This window comes from Capsicum annuum, unplaced genomic scaffold, assembly GCF_002878395.1.
Source record: "Capsicum annuum cultivar UCD-10X-F1 unplaced genomic scaffold, UCD10Xv1.1 ctg43024, whole genome shotgun sequence".
Classification (NCBI taxonomy): domain Eukaryota; kingdom Viridiplantae; phylum Streptophyta; class Magnoliopsida; order Solanales; family Solanaceae; genus Capsicum; species Capsicum annuum.
In genome coordinates this window covers 20,926-27,934 of record NW_025850467.1, presented here as the reverse complement: position 1 = coordinate 27,934, position 7,009 = coordinate 20,926, and the positions used below count along the sequence as shown (strand labels likewise).

At 30.2% G+C, this 7,009-nt stretch overlaps 1 long non-coding RNA gene across 1 annotated transcript; it reads left to right on the top strand.

Moving 5' to 3' along the window:
- The first annotated feature begins 686 nt into the window (after nt 1-686).
- LOC124892000 lies at nt 687-3,639 on the top strand. The gene is made up of 2 exons (XR_007050017.1): nt 687-1,084; nt 3,398-3,639. It is a non-coding gene; the product is annotated as an uncharacterized LOC124892000 (long non-coding RNA).
- Nucleotides 3,640-7,009: the final 3,370 nt, after the last annotated feature.

The following is a 7,009-nucleotide window of genomic DNA, read 5'->3' as shown; positions in this document are numbered from 1 at the left end:
AGATTATAATGTAATCTATAATTCAATTGATTATTTATGAAATACGTTGTATATTATTATATGGGATGGTAAAATCATATATGTGATGTTTATAGTACGTACGTGAAAGCCGATAGACAATTAAATATATGTATATATATGTATATCTCGTGCAATAATCTAAAGCTAGATAACTGAATCTATATATCAAAATAGTTTGAATGATATGTTGATATATATCATACTATTGAGGAAGTAGATATACTATTTGGATCAATGTAGACAAGCGTATGTTGTTGAAGTTGTAATAATGTAAGAGTAGTAGTACGAGGTATATATAGAAATATGTATATATATATATATATATGTATAATATTGTATTTAACAGCTAATTAACCAAAAATTTATCATAATTTGCAAAAATTCATTGATATTATTATATGATTGAGGAAATATACTACTACTAGAATTTAAATATCAGCCTAATTAAATTACTTTGCCTAATTTATTCATCTTTTAAACCCAATTTATTCAATTTCGTACAATGTTAGCCTAATTTTATTTGATCCATTACAATTATGACCAAATTGTGATCTGTATTTTAATTTTGATTAACTTGTCAACCTTCAGATCTCAACCGTCGATCAAAAAATGATATGACAGCTAAGATCAAAGTATCCATTCCTTCATTTTAAAAAACCAAACAAAAACCCTAGACCTAAAACATTTTCCAAACCAGCCGCCCCCTTTCTCCCTCTTTTTTTTCTTCAAACCCATCAAAACTACCATTTCCGACCACCTTTTAACCGGAGATTCCCATCTCCCTGCCATCCATAACCAACGCTGGACATGCCGGAGAAAACAGTGAGCCTCCTACCACCAGTCGCGGTGGTGCAGCAACCATGCAGCTAGCGAGGCCAGCCACCAGCACTGCCTCCCATCGAATCAGCAATCCTAGCGCCGACCACCAGCCACCACAACTATCACTGGCTGGTGAAAGTTGCACCCGCATGAACCCACCAACTTTTAGAATCTTTGACAAAGACAAGCATCTCGTATTGTTCGTCAGTGACTTTCTGTGGCTGAGATCGAGTTAACTGGGGAGGTGCGATTAATAGCTTTTTTTTCGATTCTCATTAAATAGTTTATTTTCTCATAAATCTGGTTCTAGGTATGTTCTTGCTCTATTCGTAGAAATGATTGTTGAATTACTTTGACATTATTGATTAGTTTGGAATAATGATTTTTTATACTTTACGATGGTTGATATAAAGTTTAGGTGGTAAGAGTAATTATTGAAGGTGTGTTGCTATGAGTATTGCTTCAAACTTGGCAAAATCTTTCATAGTTTTAATTTGTCTGTCCATTTTTTGTGATTTTGTGGCATTTTAATTCTTTGAAAATTGTTAGTTCTTACCAATTTTAACTTCTGCCAATTTCTTCTCTCATGGCGATTGATTTTTCTTCCTTAATTGGATTTAGATAGATTTTCTACCTTATTATTCATGGTAACTTTGATCAATCTCCCACCGCTTTCTTTTGAATTCAAATTATGACGGCCTCTTAGTCTAAAATATGGCAACTAGAGATTTATGAGAAAATGGTTAAGTGTAGGGACTTTTTAAAGGGTATTTTTTGGTTTGAATGTTGTTTGGTTGGTGACTTAGTCGCTTTAAAATGGTTAAGCGTAGGGACTTTAAAGGTTATTTTTTTATTTTGAAAGTGGTTTGTTTGGTGACTTAGTCGCTTGAAAATGGTTACGCGTAGGGACTTTAAAGGGTATTTTTTGGTTTGAATGTGGTTTGATTGGTGACTTAGTTACATGAAAATGGTTAAGCGTAGGAACTTTAAAGGGGATTTTTTGGTTTGAATGTCATTTGGTTGGTGACTTAGTCACTTAAAAATGGTTAAGTATAGGTACTTTAAAGGGTATTCTTTGTTTTGAATGTGGTTTCTTTGGTGACTTAGTCTCTTAAAAATGGTTACGTGTAGGTACTGTAAAGGTTATTTTTGATTTGAATGTCGTTTGGTTGGTGACTTAGTCACTTGAAAATGGCTAAGTGTAGGGACTTTAAAGGATATTTTTTGGTTTGAATGCTGTTTGTACAAAAGTGAATACGAGAAACTAAAAACTTTCTACTACTTTAAAGGATATTTTTTGGTTTGAATGTCGTTTGTACAAAAGTGACTACAAGAAACTAAAAACCTGCTACTACTAGTTCTCAGAGTAATTTTGTGTTGTCAAATAGATTTGATTAGAAGGTCAAATTTCACTCTGCGTTTCTTTTCATTATTATATTGTACTTTTGACCTTTTCTTCTTTATGAGTGGAATAATTTAAGTAATCAATTTATGAGAGGAAAAGAAAAGGAATTTGTAAAAATTAGTTTTAGTTTAATCTTTTGTAATTACACATTGAGGGTTGTCAACACTTGTTCATAATAGATTTGTTCTTTGAAATGATGGAGATGGGTTAAGGGCTGACCAAAGGATGATGGTGGTTGTGATATCTTCTTGTGCGAAATTAGGGGATTTGAGATTAGGCCAGAAGTTGCATGAATATGTGCGGAGTTATAAGTTGAACTTTGATGTGTTTTTTGGGAATGCATTGGTGGATATGTACTTATAATGTAGTGAACCTGATGTTGCTCTTAGTTAAGTATGGTCACTTGAGAAGTGCATTAGTGAGTCGAAGTGTAGTTACTTGAAAGGTGGGCTTGTGTTTTGAATATAGTGAAGTGTGGTCACTTGAGAAGTGAGTTAGTGACTTTAAAATATTTAAGTGTAGGAACTTGAAATGTGAACTTGTATTTTAAATTTAGTTAAGTGTGGTCACTTGAGAAGTGCATTAGTGAGTCAAAAATGTTTAAGTGTAGTTACTTGAAAGGTGGACTTGTGTTTTGAATATAGTTAAGTGTGGTCACTTGAGAATTGAGTTAGTGACTTAAAAATGTTTAAGGGTAGGTACTTGAAATGTGAACTTTTTATTTTGAATTTTGTTTAGTTTGGTAACTTGTGAAGTGACTTGCCAACTTGAAAATGTTTAGGTGTAGGTACTTGAAATGTGAACTTTTCATTTTGAATTCAGTTTAGTTAGGTAACTTGTGAAGTGACTTAGTGACTTGAAATGTTAAGTGTAGTTACTTGAATTATGGATTAGTGACTTTTGTTTTGAATTTAGGTACTTCAAATTTGAACTTGTGTTTTGATTTTAGTAAAGTGTGGTCACTTTAGAAGTGAATTAGTAACTTCAAAATGTTTAAGTGTAGGTACTGGAAACGTGAACTTTTCATTTGAATTTAGTTTAGTTTGGTAACTTGCGAAGTGAATTAGTGACTTGAAAATGTTTAGGTGTAGATATTTGAAATGTGAACTTTTTTGACTTGAACTAATTACTTGAATGTGATTGATTGTATAGATGGAACCAGATTATAGTTGGATATATCAACGAAATATTGATAATAGAATGGATGATGCTGAGATTGAAGATGCGGATGATGAGTTGTAGTTTTTAGTCTTTTGTATGTTTTATAGTTTGGATTTGGAACCTCGATAAATTTTATCAATAATTTGATTTTTAATGTTTGTATTCTTATGGTGGTTGATTGATTGTGTATTAAATGATTGGTGGGTTGTATTATAAAGAATTTGATTTGATTTGATTTTTAATGTTTGTAAATGATTGGTGGGATGTATTGTAAATAATTTAATTTTTAGTGTTTGTATTTTGGAAATTTTCAATATTTTTTTTACAAAATTATCAAAAAAACCGACCACATGTGATAGGTTTTGTTAATTTTTCTTTTACAAAAAAGCAACCACATGCGGTAGGTTTTTTGATTTTTTTCTACAAAAAACCGACCACATGTGGTAGATTTTTCTGAATTTTTTTTGCAAAAAATTGACCACATATGATACCTTTTTTCTGAAATTTTTTACAAAAAACCTACCACATGTGGTAGGTTTTTCTGAAATTTTTTACAAAAAACCTACCATATGTGGTCGTTTTTATTAAAGTTAATAAAGTAATTTAATAAAAAATCGACAACTTGTGGTCGATTTTATTTCCCTAAAATTATTTTTTCAATTTTAATAAAATAATAATAAATTTTAAAAATAAATATATATTTTTAAAAAAACCGACCACATGTGGTTGGTTTTTAAAAAGCTACCACTACTTTTTCGACCACAAATTTTGGTCGATTTTGTGGTCGGAAATTGGAAAAAACCGACCACTTGTGGTCGATTTTTGTGGTTGGTTTTTCTGTTTTTTTTTGTAGTAATTAACGAATATCGGTCAGGTTTTAGATTAAAAAGTTTTGTTGGGTGCTATTGAGTCTAGTATGTTATGCTCAACCCAACAACAACAATATATTCAAAGGTTGATGGAGTTGTATATTCTAAACCAACTTGTTCAGTACAAATTCAACACTACAAGATTCTACCCTAAGTTGAGCATTTCTGATGAATTACTGCCCCGGATATACAAAAGACTTCCAAGAAGACCGAAGAAAGGGAGAAAGAAAAAATCCAGCGAAACACTTTCATCAGCACAAATCGTTGCAGACGTTGCGGACATGAAGGGAACAATCGACGTTCCTACAATTTCTTTCCAAAGGAGAACTAAGTTTTAGTTTCCATAAACTCTTGAAGATTAATCACTTGATTATCATTATCCATTTTTTAGTAATGACTTTATTGAACAGTTTTAGTTTGCTATATTAACATTGAAATAAATAAGAGTTTTCTTCAGTTTATCACTTTTTTTATGTATTTTTTTCTCATTTGTGTTGTGTATGTATTTGCTGGGATAATTAGTTTACCATTTTTTTTTATGATTTGTTTGCTGAGATAATAATTTTATGCTTGTTTATTTGTAAAAAGTTAAGCAAATGTATTTGTAAATGCTTACATATATACTAAATATATTTGTAGTAATTATAGATGACAAAATATTCTATCTATATTAGTATATATACACGGATACAAAATTTAAGATTTTAATATGAATCACAAAATAGTATGAAAGAAAAAAAAATTACAGTAAAACTTCTTTGTCTACTTGTTATGTTTGAAGGAATCAAGTTATGTCAAAATAATGATTGTGTTTTGTATACTCAAATGCTATGTATATGAAGACATATACACTCATTTAAAAGTATATACCGTGTAGCTGTTTTTACTATATTGTTGGAAAAATTTCATTTATTTTTGTATGTAAAGTTGTAATCCTATGTATATGTGGACCTATACACGCATACTAATGAACATCTAATAGATATAAGAGATACAGTAATACTATGCAAATAAACTATATACATAAATGCTATGTATATTAGACATATAAAAATAAATGTGTTATTAATATAAAAGTACTATGTACATGATGACATATACACACTGTCAAAAATTCTGCATTGCTGGACTTTTCCAAATTTGTCAAAAACTATTCATCTGATTAGCCTTATCAACTTCTAAACACATGTATATGTATGCATATACACACAAACAAAAAAATGCAAAAATTTATTTTGGAGAGACAATAATTCTATGTATATGCAAACTAGTTTACGCATATAAATACATCGAAAAACCATATACAAAACACAATAATTACGCATAAATACTTTTACCAATAATCCATAAACATAGGTTAAAAAGTGTTGTAACAGAATTGTAAAAACAAAAAATCTCTATAAGTTTAAAATGCAACATTCCTAACAAATTCATATAAGTAAAATCTGTAAACCATAATCATCTAACAGTCTACTCAATGTAACTATTGTCTTTTTATCTGTAAGTGGGTGTGATTTTGTCCTTGGTCTTGGAGGGTCTTCATTCTCACTAACATAACCCTTCTTTGCTTTCTAAAGACCATGCTTTTGAAGGAGTGACACGTATCGCATCCGAAGGTATTCCGCTTCAAAACCAACTGAAAAGACGGGCAATCCTTCACTTAGGTATTCTGCATACCCAATAACAAAGACTCTACAGTCCCTGCCATGCATAAAAACAAATTCGTTATTTCCTATAATACATCTTAAATAAATAGATCATAAAAACTTATATAAAGATTACTTACAAGCTGTCACATTCTTGTCGGCTAATGTTTTCCACATACTCAAATCTAACGAAATGCAATTAGTCATTTTTTATCAACGTTGCAATAACTACTAAAATGCAATGAATGCGCAAGAACATTTTTTTATCTGGTATTTCATACCCTATTGGAACTGAAGAAGACATCATATGTGAGCCAATATGGTCAAAACATATACTATACATGACAACTAGTCATCTCATTACACATCTAACAACATCTAACACATAGACTCATATATGGACAATACATTAAAATAATGTATATAAACAAGGCATTTCATTGCACATCTAACAACATATCATAAGCCATGTTTATGTTAGAAATATACATAGGAATTGTTCATAGACTTAAACACATGGAATTATATGTATACGTATTAAATATACATATGTAATATCCATTACCTCAAACACACGGTACACAACAAAACACAAAACAGAACTCTTATGTATATGTTTTACATATACATATGTAATATTCATTACCTCAAACACACAGTACACAACTAAACAAAAAAACAGAACTTATATGTATATGTTTTACATATACATATGTAATAACCAACGTCTCAAACACACAGAACACAAAAAAACACAAAAGATAATTTATGTATAGTACAACACATACATACTTACTAATAGATACAACTAGTAATCACATATGTATATGAACTATAAATATCAATGTATTCAATCCAAAAGCATCAACAAATATGCATATGCTGAATATATACACAGAGTAATTTTGTATTTGCACATCCAGTTTCTACACGTAACTTCAAACTTATGAAAAGCACCCAGAAACTCCATAATAACAAATAATCACAGATATTTAATTAATCAGGTCTCATAAATTCAAACCCAAATTTTAGGGATATGTTTTCTCTACTTTGGAGATGGAAAAATCAATTTTCCCTCGAGGATTTGG